Genomic DNA, 22,211 nt, shown 5'->3' with positions numbered 1-22,211 from the left:
CGGGAGATGATGATACCGACCGGAGTACGTAATCGAGGTCAGTTGTTGTTTATGGTTATTCGTCATGGAGATCACGTATATGCTCACCGTTTCTCTTATTTTTCCAATTGACAAAATAATAAGCTATATATGCTAGCTGTGACCGAGAGTAAGGAAGTATGATACGACGGTCTTGTTTTGTTTGTTGAATTGACTAGCAGGCAACAATTCAGGGTTCTAATTTAGGCTAAATCTCAATATTTTGATTGAACAGTATGAATTGACCAGCTAGATTGGTTCCATGCATGTTATTAGTGGATTTGCACTACTACACTCACCAACTACATACTTGTTTAGTAACACAACTACACTGCAGATTTCAGAGCAACATTTCTCTTTCATTGTTATCCGCTTCTCGTTTCGAATTCCTTCTTTTCCAATTCATGCTAAACGGTTTCCTTCATCTTTTAATCTGCTTGTCAATCAAGTTAACGTTGGCATACGTAAATATACAAATTCCTAAGCACAATACTAGATACATTATAAAAGCAATATATCTAGAAATGCCAAAACCGTCTTATTTTTTTTCTTGAACTAAGACGTCTTATAATTTAATTTGGAATGGAGGGGGTACTTATCTGCTTATTAGCAGAAGGATACTTCCTCGATTCTGTCCTAAAAAAGTTATTGTTTCGGTTTTATTCTATATATCAAACTTTTTCTAAAATCTGTTTAAATTTATAGAGAAGAACGTCAACACTTATAACACCAAATAGCTATCCTATGTAAATGTTTCTATGACTAATCTAATTATAATTATTTGGTACTATAATTATCAATATTGTTATGTATAAATTTGGTCAAACTTTAAATAGTTTGATATAGGATAAAATTAAATAAGCAAAGTTTAAATAGTTTGATAGTGCTTTCTCACAATCCGAGAGGTCGTCACAGGCACTGCCAAACCATTGGCATAATTTGAGCGATTGAAGCTCGAAAATTAAGCACAAGTTGTACCTATTATGCATCAACACAACTGTGAAACCCACTTGAAAAATACCTAAACAGTTTCTCGATGCGCTTTTGATGAAAACTAGACTAAACGTACTCCCTCTGATAAAAATTAGAAGACATACTTCGTGCCGTTATGACCTATCAATGCATAGTATATTTTTGTGATTTAAAAAGTAATTGTACATGTAAATTGTTGGCTAAAGTCTTGTCTTATCGAAACGAAGTCTGGATGCTTCTCTTTCTACTTCAAGAAATTATATAAAACGTCACTAGCTGCGCTAAAACCTATCACTGATATAGTTTTCCAAACGGGCCAAGCCCGAGTGATGATTTGGCCCGATATGAAAATAGCCCGAGCCCAGCCTCTCTACTGCGAGTGCCAAGCACGGCATGGCCCCGTGTCCGTGCCTGGGCAGCGATGCTAGCACGATGGCATGGCACGGGCACGGTCCGCTTTAGTGACCAACACGGGGGCGACATGACTTATAGCTGTTGGATTGGTCTCCCCCTGCTCCCGACCGTTGGATCTGCGCGATGGGGGAGGGCTATATAAGCCGGTCGTCGCTCGCCACTCCCCCTAGACCTGGAACCCTAGCTCATTCACATCTTCACCCTCTCTCTCCTCACTCGCTGCGGCTCCTCAGCTCCTGCGCTCTTCTACGCTCAGCGGGATCCAAACCTTTTAAGGAGTCGTGATTGTCTACGACGCTGAATGTGTGCTGCTCCTCATATATCTTCATCGGGCTCAGATATATAACACTTTTACTGACATTTCTATCCGGATCCAAACCGTACCGCATCTCTTGTTGTTCAAAATTCATTCTGCAAGGCGCACTTGTATGTTAGATGTTGAAAATTAATGCAACTCATGAATAATAACACAAAATAGTACGAGTGGCACTTACAATGCGAACACGGTTACCAGCTACACGTCTAGTCTCTGGAGGTTCATCATTAACAACATGTCCTCAAAGGTAATGATTGCTGTTGACGGTCCTTAAGTATCAAATTTAATTATCAAATAAACAAAGAAAAGGATCCAAATGAAATCAACATCTAGACTTAGGGTTTTATCTGACAGAATTCCACGAGTTTTGGTGTTTGTCTATTTCTGCAGGGGGTTATCAGGAAATAAGGAAGAAAGGCCCACATGTCAGGATTACATAGAGATATCAAAGCACCGCACAATTTTCTACCATCTAGAAGACTCCAGAAGCCACGAGACCGAAGCGGAGGCGAAACGGGGCCAGGACCTGGGTGCCCGCCCAGTTTCCTTGGGCGCCCGCCCACCTGCCGAGCCTAATCAGGACTCTTCTCTCGGGAGATCTCCACCGACCTATTGGATCCAGAATAACGTAGTACCACATCGCCTACTGACCCAAAAACGCATAGAAGGGGAGGACTATATAAGGAGACCCCCCTGGCCCCTGGAGAAGACAAGAAATTATCATAGAGATTGATGGGTGCCCTCGAAGAAAAACCTCTTCTCTAAATAATATTTCTTTTTAGGCTTAGCAACCAATGTAAGTAGAAATAGATCTTCTAGTTTCTACTAGATTGAGAGAGATAGAGTGGAGGTGTAGATCGGAGAAAGGCCGACCTGTCGGTATCTACTCCGAGTTGTACCTACGGTATCAAGTCTCCTAACCCGAGGCTTGCTTCTAAGATTCTTCAGTAATTCGACTTCTAATTCTAGTAAGTTCTTGTTTTATTGTTCTTTGGTTTATGAGTTTACTTTAATCCTCTACCGGTTGAGTATTAGAGTAATCATTGCTGGCGTAAACGTGGTGTTTAGGCTAGGGTACTCATAGATATCCCCTGACTAGCTGGACCGTGGTAGTAGCGAGGAACGTGACATTTCCGAGTTACCTTTGTATCCCATATCTTGTTAGCAGGACGGGTAGGTTTATAGGTGCGGGTCGAACATCCTTTGTGTTGTCTAGATTCCGTGAGCCTCCCCAATAGAACAGTAGATCATCCTTACCAAGGTTAGAACGAGACTACGGTTGCAGTCTTCTCTATACATCACTCACATCGAGAAACATTCTTTGTAGCCTAAAGGGGTAGTAGCAATAGATTTGGTTAGTCAGATGCACCCTTTCTCCCAGTGGTAAAAATATAAATACGATACTCTGGAAAACCTCCCGGGTGAAATGCTCACCGATATCCGTGTGCTTGCGGATCATTTCCTTATTGCGTTACCAAATATCAACAAGCATTTCTGGCGCCGTTGCCGGGGAGAAAGACGGTTTGCTGAGATAAATTTGAATCTTGCTATTATCTTGTATTATACTTTTATACTTTTATTCTTTTATCTTTTTATCTTTATGGATAACTTAAATTCCATACCTATTATTGAATTCTTTGCACCTTCGGAGACCAGCCATAGACCATGGGAGCCAACAAGTCCTGCCCCTAATTATGATCTGTGTCCGGAGTTGATAGGTCAAAACCAACCCTTTTCTATAGCCGAGGTCCTATCTTTTAATCAAGAAGATAATGCACTTTTAGCTACACCTAGGGAATCTGTTAATCTTTCTATAAATTCTGGTTTAGACCTAGCCCTACAAGACCATGTTTTTCCTAGATATTTTCACATTGGTCTTAATCATATAACCTTTGGTAGAGTCTTTCTTTCTTTATCTATTAGTAAAGGAAGGTATGTCTTCATTCGTGGACATCCTTCTTGTACTAGTCTTCATAGAAAAATCTTAGAGATAGAGAAGGAATCATCTCCCATACAAGGAGAGGAAGTTTCAATAGCCGATTTCCAAACATTTCAATCCCATAATTCGGCTATCCAACCCATCCTTGAGCTTAATAATTTCTACTATGCTTTTTCTCTTGAACCTCCCGATAATCCTATGAATCTCTCTAGACATCCCATGCATAAGAAGGAGGATCGAGAAGAGCAACATCAATGGCTAGAGGGCATTAAAAATCCATGTGCTATCACCATTGAATGGATAGATAAAACAAACTTGAGAGACAATCCTAGAGGAATTTTAAGCATTCATGAAGAATCATCCTTGGAGTTTGAGAATGAGAGAAACAACAGTGAGCATGGAAGTTATTTCATAAATACCTCACCCAGCCCTTGCTCATATAAAACATCTCTCCAATCAATTTGTCTCTCCATCCTTACCACATTTGAGATCTCCAACCCTCTCTTCCTTTCTATTTATAAAAACTTTAAAAGAGCAGTTGTCGATGCATATGTCTATAATAAATATTGCAGATATCGTTGAGTTAATCTTGATATAGGTCAGCGTTGGAGGGGAAACCACTTCGCTGGCATAAATTGATGGTTTCCCAAGGATAAGCTTAGCGTCCTTAAACAAGCACTTATCAGATCGTAATATGAACTTCTAATTATTTGCAACATTGCCTTGTGTATTGAGCATATTCCTTCGGGTATTCTTGTCACTAACCTTTTCAGGATTGGAGCAAGAAGATCGGATGAATGACAAGCACAAGGTATGTCCAACCAATCATCATGCAACATTGAACTAAATTCATCCAATCTTGAATTTTGCAAAATTCAAGCTTGGGGGAGTACTTCACATAAAAACATCCTTTGTCATGTTGCTATGTTGGTTGTCCTTACCTTTGAGACATGCTCAATTTGTTAAATACTAATTACACTACTTCATCTCCACTTAAGTAGATCTCTATAAATGCTCTCATGCTACCTTTATTTGCTTTAGTATATGTCTAGGTTTGGAATAGTTTTATTTATCTCTTAATTAAGCATGGTGCTTAGTTTAGGAATGATGATCTTACTTCCAAGGGATTTTAAATTAAGCATGGTGCTTAGGTTAAAATGCCCTTCTAAATCAAATTAGACATGGTGTCTAGGTTGATTTTTGAGCCGCTAGTATGCTATAGTAGATATGGGATATTTTGTTGGACTAACCCCTGCTGGAAAACTTTCAACCTGGGAAGTCTTGAGATACAAACTCATTGGAGATAAAAGAGACACATGAAGTTTAACAATTTGCACAAGAAGGACATAGCTCATTCATCATAAGAGATGATTCATGGAGGGTGCCACAAACACGATGCACAACCGCTAAGAAAGGAAAGCTTCCACAAGGTGATACTGTACCGTCACTCTTCAAGTAAGGTAACATTTTAAAGTACTTGACTATCACTTTATTAAGCTTCTCCTTGGTTGTAGCATTCACATAAACAAAGAGACAAACATGTATGATTTATAACTCCAAATTAACCAACCCAATTAATTCAACATGTTTAGTCCTTTAATCTTTGTTCCTAGTACTACCTCCATTATCCCACACTCCTAATCATATAAGCTAAAATGTTGCACATTCAATCTTTGGAAGATATAAACAAAACATAAATATAGATAGATTATCTTTCCATTAGGTTGAGCCATATGATCTGACAAATAAATGCTACACTCATGATCCATCAACTTTGTCTTGCTCACTATGCTTAAGGTTAGAGAAGAACAAATACACTTTTGGTTCTGTTGGTGTTTTCCACCAATAGGGCCCATGCACTTGATCTCTGCCTTGTCTCTATGAATAGGTACACTTCAAACAAAACATGGAGGAGTTTTACAACTCCCAGATTCCACCAAGTGAAGAACCGGGATCTACGAGCACAAACACAATGGAGATCAGACACTTAGTTTCTCAAAGGAAATATTGAAGAACCTCTGTGTCCGAGTTGGTACCTTGTACGCTCCAGCAAACTTCGTGGTGATAGAGACTGGTACTGAGGAGAGGGCACCCATCATCTTAGGGAGGCCATTCCTAAACACCATAGCTGTCATCTATGCTAATGCTGCCAAGATCAGACTCTACATCAAGGGGAAGAAGGAGACTTTCCTTGAAGAACAAGACTACACAAACTTCAGAGCAATCCCGACATGAACCAAGGAAGAGCACCAACAGGAGGAATAGAAACAAGCAAATGTGGACCGAGTCAGCTAAGATGGTCACTACAGCTCAAGGAAGTCAAGATCGTCGACTCAAGTCACCTTTCTTGATCAAGAAGGACGACCCTGGTGTTCCAAGCATTGAGTGCACAATGAACAGATACTCTTTTTAGAAGACACTCTGCGACACCGGATATGACGACAACATAATGGCTGCAGTCATTTATCAGCTCCTGCATGGAACCATGCCCCTACAACCAATATATATTCAGCTCCAGATGATTTTCAGATCATTGACATGGGAGAAGACGAGTATGATCCACCCACCATCCTTGGAAGACCGTTCCTCAACACTATCAAAGCAATCATCTATATTGGAACCGGAGAAGTCCACATGTACTTCCCCTCTGAGAAGGTACGCAACTATTTTACTGACCATAACTATATAGTTAAAGACTCTAAGCAGGTCAGGACAAGAAGACGACGCAACCACAACCAGAGGAGGCAAATCATCAAGAACGGATGGGTAGACTACGAAGGAGAAGTGATAAGGACTGAAGACATACAGCTTGAACAGAATTGTTCTGAGAAGACCGTAGCACCGAGTCAGGTGTGGAGGGAGAAGATAGTTATACACGAAGGGAAGGCGCTGCCGGAACCACCGACTACGCCACCTAGCGAATCCCAGGACGACTGAGAAAACAGAGAGTCTCGTTCGGAGGACTTAAAAATACCGAACGCCTTGCCAAGAGGTAAACTTGGTAGTTATCCTTTTCCATTCAATAGTTTGCTTAGTTAATCAGGTTCATGCTATCTTGAAAAGAAAATAAAAATGTTTAAAAAATAGTAAGCCCCATGTGAGTATGCTCATGGCATAAAACCCATAAGTACATTTACTGTGGTGGCATAAAAATAAAATAAATAAGTTTTCATCTTACAATAAAAATATAAAAATAATAAGTGCATGATCCTGCTAAATAAGTAACGTTTATTGAGGAGGCTCAACATGATAAAGGCTAGATATTTATGCTAACACTTAACCAGTTCTACAAAGCTTTGTTGTCTATTTGAGCTCCACAGAATTTAAGGATTAAAGAAGACTAGCAGACGGAGGACATCCTAATCGCTGTCAGGGTGCTGCCGACTTTCAAATACACCTCCACCACCTGCTAGCTACATCAGAAGAAATTACGTCAAAATCCAGCTTGGGGGAGAGCACCCCCATTTATCCAGCTAAGTGTTTCTACTCGCGTTTATACTTTACTCAAATAATAAAAGATGCATAATCATAAAAAAAACCCAAATAAAGATTTTGTGCTTATATATATATCTTTGCTTAGTTTGCTAAATAAATAAATAAATAAATAAATAAAGTTTGCTATGAACCCTCATGATAAGCTCTCACATGGAAATGATGAATAGTTGCTCTGCCATGATTAGTTCTTAAAATTAAAATCTCTCTCAAGTTTAGGCATGACTGTTATGAAATAAGATTTGCTCTAAACCTGAACTTGTGGGAAGAGTACTTGATCTAAAATCTAAGTTGTTAACGGATATGATATGGGAAGGTTGAGTTGCTATTTATCTGTTCCTAGAGATGCTAGAATTCTGGAGAATTTTATCTTTGAAAAATCTTTAAAAATAACACATGATGAGTTCCTGTATGATGAGAGTTTAAAATCCTACCACAGCCATATATATATGCTTATTAGACTTTGAGCCACACATTTACTTTTTACTGCTTATGAGCATTGAGTGTGGTCAAGCTGTGTAGACCCTTAGGAGCTTGTCATGTGGTTAAAATCAAGATTCACTTGCACGTTCACTCATACATGCTACTTCTACTCCGGAAGTACCATCCACATATATCCACTCATTTCCATCTCCAGATTCACCCAAAATTATTCTACTCCTAATCTGGAAGAGAATAGCCAAAAACATTATCCTATCCCTGTTATTACCTGTGAAATAAATACTCGAGTTATCTTGGTTACTACCACTTGCTATATTATCTCAGGAGATGAGTGCTCTAAAAAAAAGAAAAAAAGAGAGAGAAAAGAATATGAGGAAATAAAAAGGGGCAAGTGTCCGGAACCTCAAAGAAAAGAAAAAGTGAGACGAGAGGTAAAAATGGACAAGTGTCCGACAATAGAATTAGGGGTACAAGATACCCACCTGAGAGAAAAAGAAAAAGAAAATATAGAGCATCTCATTCTCCCCAAAAAGCTTCAAAGTGCAAGAAAGGTATGTATGCCCTCAAAAGAGCAAAAGTAGAATTAGACTGTCACCATTATTATCACCATCATCACCATACACCATTCATTCACCACACATGCACATCTTGATTTGACTTATTGACTTGTTTCTCTGGATCCATGGTTTGACTATGCAATAAATGTCTTGTAAGTATGTATTCGCTGTCTCCCACCTATGAGCTCCAGATATCAAAACCTTATTAGAGTAGGGTGAGAGAGAAGGCAATATCACTATGCCTCATACCAAAAATACCACATACTTTGAGAGAAGGCATATACCATTACTGCCTTGGTAAGGATCCAAAAATACCACAAAAGAGAGATTTGAGAGAGTCATATAAGGAATCTCTGAGTTTTATTTAAAAATCTACAAAAACTCCAGAGCTATAGCTGATCAAGAATAAGAGACATGGCGCTTGACTTGACCGTTCTATCTTTTAAATGCTCAAGACACAAGTGACGGTTACAAGCCTCATGATGAAAGGTAAAATGAGTAAGTTTTAAGTCTTAATAGTTTATTCTAACTCAGAGATGAGATCTTGCTTGAATGCGTGTGTACTTTTAAGAAATGAAATCACTGCAGAAACTCTTAAGTTCATCCTTGCTCAGGGACGAGCAAGAGGTAAGCTTAGGGGAGTTTGTTGACGGTCCTTAAGTATCAAATTTAATTATCAAATAAACAAAGAAAAGGATCCAAATAAAATCAACATCTAGACTTAGGGTTTTATCTGACAAAATTCCACGAGTTTTGGTGTTTGTCTATTTATGTAGGGGGTTATCAGGAAATAAGGAAGAAAGGCCCACATGTCAGGATTACATAGAGATATCAACGCACCGCGCAATTTTCTACCATCTAGAAGACTCCAGAAGCCACGAGACCGAAGCGGAGGCGAAACGGGGCCCGGACCTGGGCGCCCGCCCACCTGCCGAGCCCAATGAGGACTCTTTCTCTCGGAAGATCTCCACCGACCTATTGGATCCAGAATAACGTAGTACCACATCGCCTACCGACCCAAAAACGCATAGAAGGGGAGGACTATATAAGGAGACCCCCTGGCCCCTGGAGAAGACAAGAAATTATCATAGAGATTGAGGGGTGCCCTCGAAGGAAAACCTCTTCTCTAAATAATATTTCTTTTTAGGCTTAGCAACCAATGTAAGTAGAAATAGATCTTCTAGTTTCTACTAGATTGAGAGAGATAGAGTGGAGGTGTAGATCGGAGGAAGGCCGGCCTGTCGGTGTCTACTCCGAGTTGTACCTACGGGATCAAGTCTCCTAACCCGAGGCTTGCTTCTAAGATTCTTCAGTAATTCGACTTCTAATTCTAGTAAGTTCTTGTTTTATTGTTCTTTGGTTTATGAGTTTACTTTAATCCTCTTCCGGTTGAGTATTAGAGTAATCATTGCTGGCGTAAACATGGTGTTTAGGCTAGGGTACTCATAGATATCCCCTGACTAGCTGGACCGTGGTAGTAGCGAGGAACGTGACATTTCCGAGTTACCTTTGTATCCCATATCTTGTTAGCAGGACGGGTAGGTTTATAGGTGCGGGTCGAACATCCTTTGTGTTGTCTAGATTCCATGAGCCTCCCCAATAGAACAGTAGATCATCCTTACCAAGGTTAGAACGAGACTACGGTTGCAATCTTCTCTATACATCACTCACATCGAGAAACATTCTTTGTAGCCTAAAGGGGTAGTAGCAATAGATTTGGTTAGTCAGATGCACCCTTTCTCCCAGTGGTAAAAATATAAATACGATACTCTAGAAAACCTTCCGGGTGAAATGCTCACCGATATCCGTGCGCTTGCGGATCATTTCCTTATTGCGTTACCAAATATCAACAATTGTTGTACGGTCACTGTTGAATGCTTTTAGTGGTATATTCACATTGATCGTGTTGATGCCAACAGAAGCTGCTCTCATGTACCAGTCATGCATCCTTTTTATACCAGCTGGGACCTTTCTGAGTTTGTCCCAAATGAGTAGAGGCCTGACCAGCTCATATTTAGTAGGGACGAATTTGTAATCATCTTTCATTGGTGGCCTGATATTTACAATAGGTGTTGTAGACCTTTTCGCCTCCTTCTCGTGCTCTGCCAAGTCAACGAGTTTTGACGTGCAGCTCCTTGTAATTTCTGACAAAAATAGGGTCATACCAGCAGCCTTCTTCTTTGGATCGTATGGGGAAACCAATTTGGGTACCAAAAATTTTGATTTTTTTGGTGGTGGTGTTGTCGTCTCGTCATCTTTGGGTGGTGGTGGTGGTGTCTTATCATCATTTTTGGGTGGTAGTGGTGTGGAAGATTGCGGTGAAGCTTGGGGTTTAGGTGATGGTGGTGGAGTGGGTTTAGGTGATGGCGGCGGGGATGGTGGTTGAGGCGTGATCAGTGATGGTGGTGGCGGGGATGGTGGATGTAAGATCGGAGAGGGTGGTGGACTAGGAAGAGATGTGGGATGGGACGACTCCTAAGTCTGCGGCACTTCTCGGGGTGGTGGTTGTGGTAGCTTAGACAAGAGGACGTCCCGTCGAGGCCAAAGAATGAAATTCTTGATAGCTTGTCCTAGTTTCTCAATACCCTCAGGACCGAGAATGTCTAGTATGTCGTCCTCATATCCTTGGACAACTGTCAGCACTTCCACCCTGCAGTAGTCCTCGGGAATCTCCCTACCATGGAATTGGTGCCCTAGGATCATAAGTCCTGTAGCTACTTCCATTGTATGATTATTGTTAAAACTATATCTTATGACTAGGGAGCAAGGAATATGACTATCGATCTCGTCAACTGGATAGCAGACCTTGTCTCCGGTAGATGCAACACTGCTTGGGATGACCAGAGCTTGTTCTGTTGTTGTCAAGGTGACGACTAGCTGCATCTGAGGAGGCTGACCACTCAATTGGCTAGACATCACAGTCGCCAATCGCTACATCAACTTAGGAGGAGGATCAAAGAGGATTTTAGACATCACCTCTTCAACTTCTCTCTTAGCCTTCTCCTTAAAATAATTAGACATTTTTTTCCTTGTACCGATCTCGTTTCCTATACATTCCTTCCCACTCCGGTCTGAGTCCTTCTTTCCATCCTTCTTTGGATGAGATGCCTTATACACGACCAGGATGCTCTAGGTTACCTAGAGCAATGGTAAGGACATCCCTCTCCCTTTGAGGCTTAAATTCACCCGCTTGCTGCTTAGCTGCCACCGCAAAAATATTCTTCGTGACCTCTTCGACCATTGGGTCAGCAAATGACAAGCCAAACTTGACATTCTTTGCCGGTACCCAAGCATGAACCCACCGCGAGCCCCTGCGACCAAGTTGGTCAGGGAGCGTCGACAAACCCTTAGCCCCCTGTGCTTCATCCTCTTGCTCCCATTGGGGAAGCTTGCGCTGGTAATCACCAGTGCCTAGGTGGTGGTGGTAGTTGTTCCTTTTTGCGAGCTCGGAGTTGGCTTCGCTCAAAGCTTTGAACTCCTCGGTACTCCTCTGCTCTAGAAACACTGCCCACTGACCAGCTGAGATTCTATACCTCTTTGTTGGGTCTAACCCTTTCTTTTGCCACTTTAAATTCAACTCGAACTTGTAATTCCTGAACATGATTGCCTACTGCTTCAATGTATACTCCTTTACGAGGTTTTCTGAACCCTATGGTAAAACAAACCTTGTAAGCAGCTTGTCCCACATTCTTGTGATTTCATTTTGGTCCACTTTTGCCCACTCCTTGACTGTGATGTCAAGATGGTCCCTAACTAAGAATCCGAGTGCGTTACACCACTTAGGTAAGGCCTCTAGAGGAGCTAGGGGATATCCTATCGTGCTCACATCTGTAACTCTAAACGTTACTTTTGGAAACTAATTCAATCCTCTTTCAGCTCGTTTCCTTTTCCTCTCGGTGGTTGTCTACGTCGTCAGCTCGAGTGTACCTTCATGTGTGAATTCTTTCTAGGATAGGATCTCTTTCAATTCTTTCAACTGAGATAGCACCTCCTATTCATATCAAAAGTTAAACACATAAATCATTCTTCTACATGTACCGAGGAACATAAAAATTAGAAAGATTTAATTATGGATGAGTAATTCACCTCATCCCATTCTGGATTGTAATCGGGGTCACATTCTAATTGACGACGGGCGTTCCTCTCTATGCGAGGATCAGAAATGTCGCTAGGGGAGGTTTCGTACAAAGGACTTGAATCACGTTCTTCTGACTGCTCCGTGTGGTCAGGCCCTTGTGCTTGCTCAGTGTTGTGTGACCCTTGTACCTTCTCTGTATGTTCTGAACCTTTTTCTTGCACAGTGGGGTCGGACACCGGTGCTTTCTCGGTGTGGTCGGACCCTGACGCTTGGTTTGGGGTTGGAGAAGTCATCATGATAATCTATACATATGTTCAGGGGTCTAGGCGCGGCCTTTATATGGGTGACATTTCTACAGGCGGTTGGCATTGAGAACTGCCGCTAGAAATGGTTTCTACGGGCAGTTCTCAATGCCAACCGTATGTAGAAATGGAGTTATACAGGCGGTTGGCATTGACCACCGCCTGTATAAATTCATTTCTACAGCCGGTAGTCGATACCAACCGCCTGTAGAAAGCCTCGCCAAAGCGCCTGTAGAAACCGCCAGGCGTGATCATTTCTGTAATGGTTTTTATTATTTTCTATATTTTTTATCACCTTGCTATTTTATTTTTTATGTTATATATTATTTGTATATTGATATTCCACATTAACATAATTATTTCTATATTTTTTATTTGTAACATAATTATATTGTTTATATATTATTTGTATGTTGATATTATATATTGTTTATATAATATTTTTATATTCTTTTATATATTGTTTATATAGGGTTTATATACTGTTACTAATTTTAGGGGTATTCGCTAGGGTTTTGTTCATGTTGGGTTTATATAATTTTTATTTTATTGTTTATCTAGGGTTTATGTTATCACTCGTATATGATGAATAACAAATATAATCTTGGGAGCACAAATATAATGATGACAACACTTAAGGGTTTAGGGTACATATTATATTATTAATGGATTATATGATGAATCACAAATACAATCTAGGCCGCTACTATTCTTCCTTGTTCATCAGAGCACATCCAGGGCAAAGAACTCTGTGGGATGCTTCACTCAATATTTTTTATCTTCACAGGATGATGCATAAAGAGGGACATGTCACTGAACTCGTTAAAATCCTCCAGGTCTGATACACCATCAACTCCTACTGCTTATTGCTTTCCTAGAAAAACTACATGCTTCAGCTTGTCGGTACTTTTTTTCTTATTCTTAGAAAGGATCTATTCAGCATAGAAAACCTATGCAACATGATTAGCAAGGATCCACGGGTCATCTTTATATCCCACCTTACTTAGATCAAGAACTCTGGCCCTATAATTATCCACTATGACATGTTTATCTTCAACCCATTGACATCGAAACACGAGGATCTAAAATGTATCATAGTCTAGTTCTCATGTGTCCTCGATGAAGCCAAAGTAATCACTAGTTTCATCGTCTATGGCCTCACATCGAACATCACTATTTTGTACCATGCTATTTTTGTCCTTGGACTTGGTATGAAATGTGAGTCCACTTATGTCATAGGTTTGCCATGTTGTGACTTGGCGTGATGGTCCAGATCCCAAAGCCTTGATGGTTTGTTTCTCAATTGTTTCCGCATATGGAATGTCATGCTCCCTTAGCCATGTGTACAACTATTTCTTGTGTTCCTTCATTACCCAATCGTCCGTTTTCCCAGGATTATGTTCTCGAAGCTCATTCATGTGTCACTCGATCAAATGCTCCATTATTGAGAGCTGATGTAAGATATTGTGATGTGCCTCAAGATCTGTATTGTAATCTGGCAGGATGAATGATTTCTGTCTAATCCTCCCACTTCCATGCTGCCTACCCTCATGTCTTCATGGAGGCAAACCTATTGCAAGCTGGTCTTTTAGGATACTATTGCAGAATGGTCCTCTGGACTCAATCGCCTCTTCGGTACAATACCCCTCTATGATGGACGCATTAGGACGAGCACAAGTTGATACATAGCCATTTAGTATTGACATGAAACGCTCATACGTCCACATTTCATGTAGGACTCAATGCCTGTATTTGTGGAACTAAGTGCACCATAAGGTGCACCATGATATCAAAGAATGATGGGATGAAACACATCTCAAACTGTGACACTGTCTCCACTGCGAATTCCTGAAGGGATTCCAACTCATCATGGTCAATTACCTTTTGTGTGATCTTGTTGAAAAAGTAGCACAATCATGTGACTGCCATCTTTAAGAACACTAGATTTATAACCCTTATTGCATAGGGAGGAAAGTAGTTAGCATGACATGACAATCATGTGAGTTGTAGTTGGTGAGTGCAAGGTCTTTCATTGATGCAAAACTCTGAATGCTAGAGCAGAATCTAGATGAGACTTCCAAATTCTTCAACCACTCACACATCGCATGTTTCTCATCTGTGTTGAGGTTGTGCATGCTGCTGGGAGATGGTACTTCCCATTTTCTTGAAGAACAGGATGAAGCTCTTTTTTTATGCTTAACTGCACCATGTCGAAGCGTGAATTGAGTCCTTCCTTTGTCTTCGTCTTGATGTCTATCAATGTGCCAATTAGGCTTTCAAACACATTCTTCTTGACATGCATACCATCGAACGCATGTCGTACATCCAAGTCTTTCCACTGTGGCAAATACAAACTTCTTAAATGTTGCCCCTAGAATTGATTTGACATCATTTCTTGTTTTTCCATCCTTTGTCTTCTTTTCAAACACAAATTTAATGTTGCTCACTATTTTGAAAACTCTCTGGCCTTTGCTATTACCTAATGGTGCATCTGAGTTCCTTTCATCATTATAGTCGAAGTACTCATCCATATTTTTCAGGCGGTACTTGTGTACTTTTGATAAGAAGTGTCTGTGCCTCATGTACACTATCTTTTTAGATGCATTAAGGGACACGTAATGGGTTCCATCTATGCACACCACACAACTAACATTTCCCTTGAATTGCCCTGATAATGTGAAGAGAGCAGGGTAATCATTGATTGTAACAAAAATAATTGCTCTCAGCGTGAATGAATCTTTGCGATACTCGTCCAACATTTTAACACTTTTCCCATAACATTTTCATCTCCTCCATCAAGGGCTCCAAGAAAAAATCCATGTCAACTTCAGGTTGGACTAGGCCAGAGATAAGTATGGTTAGCAAAAGGTATTTTTGCTTCTGCATCAACCATGGAGGAAGGTTGTAGATGGTGAGAATCACCGGCCATGTGTTGTGCTTGCTACTCCTCTCAGCAAATGGTTTCATTCTGTCGGTACTCAGTGTGAACTTAACATTTCTTGCTTTACTCGCAAAGTCTCGGTGGTAGTCATTGAAATCTTGCCACTTGTTTCCATCGGCTGGATGGCGAAGCTTGCCATCATTTTTGTGCTCATCGGAAGCATGCCAACTCATAAGTTTTGCATCGTTAGGGTTAGCAAACAAACTCCTCAGGCGATTTACCACTAGAAGGTACCACATCACAAAAGTAGGAATCTTTTTATGTGCATAATAGTCAACCTCTTCTTTATCTTTGCTGGTGGGTTTTGAACTCTGCTGGGTGTTCTTTTGGGCCTTCTTTCGCTTCTTCCCTACTTTACACATGGAGGCAGCACACTTCTCCTCTCGATAGTATTTATTTGTCTTGTACTGACTTGCACCATACTTTGGACAACTATCCAAGTCCTTGTAATCATCACCTCGATATAGGATATGTTGGTGCAAAAGTGGATCTACAAACACAAAGGGCTAATACCCGATTCAATTGTTAAGGCGTGCCAGTCGATTTGACCTTACAACCGACAAAGGTGATAACTCGAATACTTTGGTCCCGACACCAGCGATGCGCCCGGATGCCACGGCCAAGAGGTGTTCACGTGGAACTCGAGAACTCGTCGAGTATGACTCGATGAATTCTTAAGAACTCGTAAGCAAAAGAAAAGATGCGAGTTGATGAAGTCGTCGAAAATGCAGATGCAAAAGTAGATGTAAAAGTTGTGTATGATATTGATTGGATTGTCTTCTTACATCACTATTAGGCCTATATTTATACTCTGTCCTAAAGAGTTACAACCAGACACGACTAGGATTCTAATTCTAAATCAAACAGAACTCGTACGTAAAACAAACTCTAACAATCATGGAAAATAACAATTCATCCATCCGGAGTGATCGGTACACCACCATTGTCTTTCTGACAACTCCCACGCCTTCCTTCACCATCATCGGCATATCATCTTCCATCGGCATCGGTAATCGTCAATATCAGCCATTGGCACAGATCAATTACGGTTCCCGGACTTAACCATATCTCTCTCCTGCTGCCTTTTCATCGGTATCATAGGCCATCGGCAACTCTCTCAATGGTCAGTCATCACTTTTCCATCTATCGATCCAGGCTTTATTAACTTTCCTAATTTATGTCAAAATACGGTGTCAACACATGCCCCCCAATTTCAGAGTATAAAATCATTAATGCTCCAAAATTCTCTCCTGATAATGACGCCATTTTCACAATTATTTCCTTCTGACAGCAATTAATGGCTAAATCCAAACAACCTTAATTCGGGTTTCCAGCATGCACCTCGAATTTCTCAACCAACCGAACCAAATCTTCGAAACACCTACTCATCAGCAATCAACTCTAACAGATCTTGCACAGTGAAATATCTCCTAAAATCATGGTTACTTATTGTCCAATCACCTGTGCAATCCTTTGATTATCGTGCAAACAGTTACCATATCCACCTGAACACCCTCGAATTTCATGGATACAGCAAGGAGATAAGTCAAAAATACCCCCGCTCACTTTATCCTATAAATACCTCCTTCCTCAGCTCTCCTTCTCCACCTTGCCATTCTTCATCCCCCAAACTCATCTCTTTGGCAGTGGTATTAACGAAGAGCTCAAGAACCTCGACAAAACCTCCCCAAAAATCTTTCAGGTCTTTGATTCTCTCTTCCTCGGGAAGAAATGGCCGTCAACTTTAGGGTCCCGAAGGTAAATCTATTCTCATCTTCTTCTTCCTTTACTGCAACCTTTTACTTTTTATAAGTCTACTTACTTAGCATCTTTCTCCCTTTCTTTTCCTCCTTTTCTTTTAATCTTCAAACACTAGGAATTGAGAGAAAAAATCGTCATTCCCACTGAACAACCCCATCTCCAATGCCTCGGTCCGATGGGTGACCTAGATCCTACCGATTTGATTAATGCAGAGACCAACAGAATTCCTTTTAGGACTGAAAATTTCTCTTTAGATCTATGGAAGGATACCTTCCGATCCTAGCCAAACCCCACTAAAGGATGGAAGGATTGGTTTTTGAGGGTTAGCAAAACAAATGAAGTATATTGGGGTGAGCGCAAGATAGATCAGTGCATCAGATTGTCCATTGCCGATATGGACAGAAACGAATCACTACTGATAGCCGCCTCATATTTCTAGTTAGATACTTTCAATGCTTTCATTTTTGGCCATGGCCCAGCTTCCTCTACTCTCGCCGATGTCCTCATGCTCACTGGTTTAGATATTGCAACCGCCGATGATGGCCAGTTGTTCGGCCGTAAAGCCGAACGCAAAGTAGAAACCCGCAACATCAGCGGCTGGTTAGGGTATATCTAGAAATATCAAAAAATGGGATCGGTCGGTCAGAGGGAACATGCCACTTTTCTAAACATGTGGCTAGACAAATTCAGCTTCTGCGGCCAATCGGTAGGACCAACCTTCGTCTACTTATCGGCAGCAGAAAGGTTAGCCGATGGTGGCCGATTCCCTCTTGGCCGATACCTGCTAGGCTCCGTCTATCATCTCCTTCATCAAGTGACCGAGAAACTCCTGCTAGGTGAACCCATCAGCAATCTAGGAGGCCCTTGGTGGTTCATTAATATGTGGCTCAACGTTCACAAACGCCTTCGGTTTGACTTTTTTACGCAGCAATTCCCTCGAGATATTGCCGAAGACTATGAACTAGCAAATGATGAATCGGCAACTCGCACCCCTTAATTATGGTGAAGCTTTCATAGTCCTCCCTGGTACCAGTTGTAATGAAAACCAGGTTGGCCGATTCATTCAAACTCTGTATGATGGCCTCTCCAAAGATCAGCGCACATGGATGCCTTATGAAGATCCAGAAACCAGGTTTCCGCTCACCTTCCACCATTTTGATAATGCTCTCAGCAAGGATAATGATTTGATGATGGAAATTATCACTCCAAGAGCAATTCCAGTGAACAGCTTTGGTAGCAGGAAGAACATCAACACCACCTATGAGTTTTACAACCCATCGGCATTGGCTCGCCAACTGGCTTTTGGTCAACTGCCGATCAGACTATGTTATGCCGATGTGGTAAAACCAAGAGCGATAATAACCAGTGGACTTGAGTGGATTAGGATAGCTCAACTCCAGCCAGATGCCGATATGACAGACATCGATCTATCGGCCTGTGTCCTAGCTCTCTTCATTACTCAGTTGTATAAACATTGGTGGGAAGAATGGAAGGAGCATCTATTTAGGCCATCGGCTCATACTTATCGCGGCATGATCGACTTTGACTATGAAGTTCCCGATGATATCGTAAGTCCCCTGCTGATACCTCAGTTCCTTTGTTAACTTACTCTTATTTCAACAGGTCGATAACCCAGCACCGACAATTAGCAGAAGTGGGAGGCCAATTGAACTTCTTCAATCAGGCCCAATTTCTTTGATCGGCCATAATGCGCCGAATCTAGCAGCTCTGTGCACCGCAACATTCGTTTCAAAAAGACGTCCACCAAGCGATCGAAAGTGTCTCCATCGGTAGCTGCTGCCACTTCGGCACAGGCTTTCTAGGTAAATTCCTAACTTTCTTTATTTACACCGATTTCATCTCCTACTTATATTATCCTTTCAGGGCACATCGGCAGCAACAGGAGCATCATCGGTAACCCTTCTTTGCATCAAACTTTATCCCTTAACAAATTTCATTGGTATCTCTATCTTATATCTAACTTATGAAATTTTGATGTTCGTAACAGCAGACTGGTGCATCGGCAAAAACCAAAAGGACTCAAACATCTAGTGCCGATGCCCCCAGCCCAGCCAAGCTCCAACCAAGAGAAAGGGCCCGAAAAGCACCAAGACCTAGCCAAAGCGTCAAAAGACAACACCATCCTCTCCATCTCGTCTAGTACCTCCGATCTAGGTATCACCCTCTCCTCCTCAATCAGAGCCTCAGACGCAAGAAGTGCCTTCCCCTCAGAGGCGGATCCAGCCGATGTGTCTGGTCAGACCACTGAGCCTACCGATTTGGGCACGTCATCAGTTGTCCCTCCTGAGCAAACAATCACTACTCTTCCTCAAGGTAAAGTACCAATCACAGAATCATTATCGATGATTTTATAAACACCATTTTTGGCTGAAGATATTCCATCGGCAACTCCAGTCGATCAAACTATGGTGCTAGCTGCATCCCCACGCCAGAGACAGGAAATCGCCCTGAAGCAAGCAAGTTATCCAATCCACCAGATTTAGCACTGCCAATATTTAATTTTGGGTAACTTATTTCCTTCCTTTTCCAGGAGCAAGATTCCCCAGATAGCCTATTATCCTTTGCTATCGATATTTCCGATGACGAAGGCGAGGAAGCAAGCTCCTCTCAGGCAATTGGAATAACATCGGCAGAGATCAAGGCCAAGTTGGAAGACCTACTAGCCCTGCTGCACCAAGACACGGCCCAATTAGTGGATGATTCCGATCCGGCCAAAGTCATATTCAAGACCCTCCGTGGCCAAATCCTAGCCGATGTGGAAGAAATCCTGTTCCAAGCCGTCCACCTAGAAAGTCGCCAACTCCAGTTTCAGAAGGCTACTCAGCGCCTTGCCGACAGAGCCACTCATGCCCGGTTCAAAGAGGAGATGCTGCAAGTAAAGCATGCTGCCGATGAGAAGCATAAGAACATCGGCATCCTGTGATCCTCGGGTATTGAGTTGAAACAAAAGATCTCTGCTCTATCGACAAGAAGAGAGGCCCTGCTAGCTAAACTTAAGCAAGTGGAGGAGGCCCTGGCTCAAGCTCAGTAGGAAGAAAACCAGCTACCCGACGCTCTTAAGACTCTTTAGCAAGAAAGAGACGCCCAAGCCCGCAAAGCATTGCACATGAAGAAGAAGCTGAAGCCGGTAGAAGGTTCTACCGATGAAGATACCCAAGAAATAGAGGAGGCCAACCAGATTTGTCTGCGTGCAATATCGGCCATCCAGACTTTGCTGAACTTGTAAACTTTTTCATCGGCAGTTTGTTTGACTTCCTTTTCAAAAACTCTAATCATTTGGTCCAGCCGATAGGACTGTTATCGACATTTAAACTCTTTACGCATGGCCCAGATACACTTGATATTTTGTCCGGCCGATAGGATCATCATTGGCATTTGAATATCCTATGTGTCGATCCAGATACTAGGGTAGTATTTCTTTAAATATTTTTCCGTTTAACGCTCTGGGAAATTCAACCCCTTCGAGAGTTTCTAAAATATAAGCATTACTAGGAGGAGATCGATTTATTCGATAAGGACCTTCCCAATTAGGAGACCACTTTCCAAACTTTGAACTTTTAGTCCCAATCGGTAAAATCAACTTCCACACTAAATCTCCCTTGGCAAACTCTTTGGCCTTTACTTTCTTGTCATACCATCTAGCCACTCTCTTTTTGTTCTCTTCTATGCTGATTAAAGCTTGTAGCCGATGCTCTGCTAAATCGTCTAACTCATCTTTCATCAAAGTAGCATAGTCATTGGCGGCCAATTGATCTTGAGAAAACATCCACCTAGAACCAGTTTTGATTTCCCATGGTAGTACTGCATCATGTCCATACACCAACTGATAAGGTGACACTTTAGTTGAACCATGACACGCCATCCGATATGACCACAAAGCTTCATTCAATAATGTGTGCCATCGCGTAGGGTTTTCTTCAATCTTCCGCTTAATAAGCTTAATAATCCCTTTGTTAGAAGCTTCGGCCTACCCATTGGCTTGAGCATAGTAAGGAGAGGAGTTCAACACTTTAATCCTAATACCAATTGCAAACTCATCAAACTCCCCCGACGTAAATATGGAACCCTGATCGGTAGTGATTGTTTGGGGAATGCCAAATCGGTAAACAATGTGTTCCTTTACAAAATCAATCATGTTGGCCGATGTTACTTTCTTCAAAGAAATAGCCTCAACCCATTTGGTGAAATAATCAGTTGCAACTCGGATAAACTTATGCCCCTTACTCGATGGCGGATAAATCTGGCCGATGAGATCAATAGCCCAACCCCGAAACAGCCAAGGTTTAATAATAGGATTCATAGCCGATGCGGGTGCCCTTTGAATATTGCCAAACTTCTAGCACTCTTGACACCCTTTGAAATACTTGAAACAATCCTCAAGTATAGTCGGCCAATAATATCCGTTTCTTCTAATCATCCACTTCATCTTAAAAGCCGATTGATGTGCTCCACATACTCCTTCATGAATTTCTCCCATCAAGCTTTTGGATTCATCTTCACCTAAACATTTGAGAAAAACTCCTAACATGCCTCTCAACTTTCCTGGATGGATCTTTTAAATAATCAATAATTTCTCTTCTCCAATCATTAGCACTGACTACCGATAATATTTCCAGGATGGGTTGATATCTCGAGGCATGTTGAGCCAACCGGTTAGCTTCTTCATTATGTAACCGAGGAATGTGCTCTAATCGGAAATCCCTGAATTCCTTCAACAATTGTACACATTTCTCATAATATGCTATTAAAACCTCACTTCGGTATTCATAACTCCCAGCCAGCTGTTTATAACAAGCATAGAATCACCGAAAATTTCAACAGCATCGGCATGAACTTCCTTTAATAACTCTAATCCTTTGATCAGAGCTTGGTACTCAGCTTGATTATTTGTCGACGTGGCAACAATCGGCAAAGAAAACTCATACTTCTTTCCTCGAGGAGAAATCAGCACTATACCGA

This window comes from Sorghum bicolor, chromosome 1, assembly GCF_000003195.3.
Source record: "Sorghum bicolor cultivar BTx623 chromosome 1, Sorghum_bicolor_NCBIv3, whole genome shotgun sequence".
NCBI lineage: Eukaryota > Viridiplantae > Streptophyta > Magnoliopsida > Poales > Poaceae > Sorghum > Sorghum bicolor.
This window is presented reverse-complemented; position numbering follows the sequence as displayed.